The sequence below is a fragment of the Physeter macrocephalus genome, chromosome 20, assembly GCF_002837175.3.
Source record: "Physeter macrocephalus isolate SW-GA chromosome 20, ASM283717v5, whole genome shotgun sequence".
Taxonomy (NCBI): Eukaryota; Metazoa; Chordata; class Mammalia; order Artiodactyla; family Physeteridae; genus Physeter; species Physeter macrocephalus.
The window spans coordinates 122,899,885-122,901,869 of NC_041233.1; positions in this window are offsets into that span (position 1 = coordinate 122,899,885).

Here is a 1,985-nt window from a genome sequence, read left to right on the forward strand (position 1 = left end):
TAAGAGCCAGGTTTCCTGTTTACTGTATCATGAAATAACTATTTTTAAAATTAATTGTTTGGGTTCAAAAGTAAACTTTTGAAAATCAATAATGGTTTTTATTAGAATAGAAAATCTGCTGCACATGTCCCTTAAAAATCAATTTATCTGCCATTTTATTTGAACATCCATGGGGCACCATTTTCAAGAATACTGTACAAGAGGATCTCTATTTTAATCATTATTTTGGGCTCCTAATTTTCTCTTAACTTAATTTTAGAGAATCCAAAACACCCTAAATAACACAATATTGCCTTATAGATATTTCCTGAAATGTGCTATAAGCTATACACATTATTGATAAATTTGAAAGGAAATGTATTTGTAAATATATAAGAAAAAATGTATTGTCTTTGTGTTATTATTAGGCAAGAATGCACTTTTAAGAAAGAAATGTTATAGCAGATGCAAGAATCTCTGGAAGTTGCATGAAAATGCTTTTGTATTTAATAACCGAAAATTATGTAGTTCCAGACGTAGGTTAAGTTTTCAGAAGCAGACTAAATTACGTATTCATTATTTCATCAATGTGACCATTTTTAGAGTTTGCTTTACTCTCAAGAGTAAATTAGAACTCATTAACTCCTGATAGTTTTCTATCAATAAATTATTCTTTTTCTAAAAATAAATAAATTTATTTATTTTTTAAAAAGGATCCTATAATGAAAGAAGCTTCTCTTTTAAAAAGCAGTGATGCACAGTGATAAGAGTTCTTGTGAAATGTGCAGATAAAATAAAAATGAAGTTGTTTGCTATCGTCATCCTCAGTGCAATTTCACTACTCTGTTTTTTTTCAGTATACCTGCAAAATTAAATCTGTGATCAATCTTAAAGCCATATCTTTTTTAAAAATACATCTTTATTAGAGTATACTTACTTCACATTACTGTGTTAGTTTCTGTTGCACAACAAAGCGAATCAGCCATATGCATACACATATCCCCATATCCCTTCCATCTTAAGCCTCCCTCCCATCCTCCCTATCCCACCCCTCTAGGTTATCACAAAGCATCGAGCTGATCTCCGAGTGTTATGCTGCTGCTTCCCACCAGCCAACTGTTTTACCTTCGTTAGTGTAAATACGTCGATGCTACGCTCACTTCGCCCCAGCTTCGTCCTCCCATCCCATGTCATCAAGTCCATTCTCTATGTCTACCTCTTTATGCCTGCCCTGCAACTAGGTTCATCAGTACCTTTTTTGGTTTTTTTAGATTCCACATATATGCGTTAGCATAAGGTATTTTTTTTTTCTCTTTCTGACTTACTTCAGTCTCTATGACAGACTCTATGTCCATCCACCTCACTACAAATAACTCAATGTCGTTTCTTTTTATGGCGGAATAATATTCCTTTGTATATATATGCCACATCTTGTAATTGAATTCAAATCTCATAGCATTGTGGTCAGAAAAGATACCTTAATACGATTTCAATTTTTGTAAATTTTCCGAGGCTTGATTTGTGACCCAAGATGCGATGTATCCTGGAGAATGTTCTGTGTGCACTTGAGAAGAAAGTGTATTCTGTCACTTTTGGGTGGCCTTTTGTATCAATATTAATTAGGTCTATGAGGTCTATTGTGTCATTTAAAGCTTGTGTTTCCTTATTTATCTTCTGTTTGGATGATCAGTCCATTGGTGTAAGTGAGGTGTAACAGTCCCCTACTATTACTGTGTTACTGTCGATTTCTCCTTTCATGGTTGTTAACATTTACTTCATGTATTGAGGTGCTCCTATGTTGGGTGCATAAACATTTATAATTGTTATATCTTCTTCTTGGATTGATCTTTGATCATTGTATTGTGTCACTCCTTCTCTCATATAATACATCTGTTCATGGCATCCCACTCTTTTACCTGGTTCCTTCTTAGACACGATTGGATGAAGCCATGCTTCAATGCTTGGGAATGGTTCTACTTGTTCTTCATACGCTTAAGAGCAAGTTT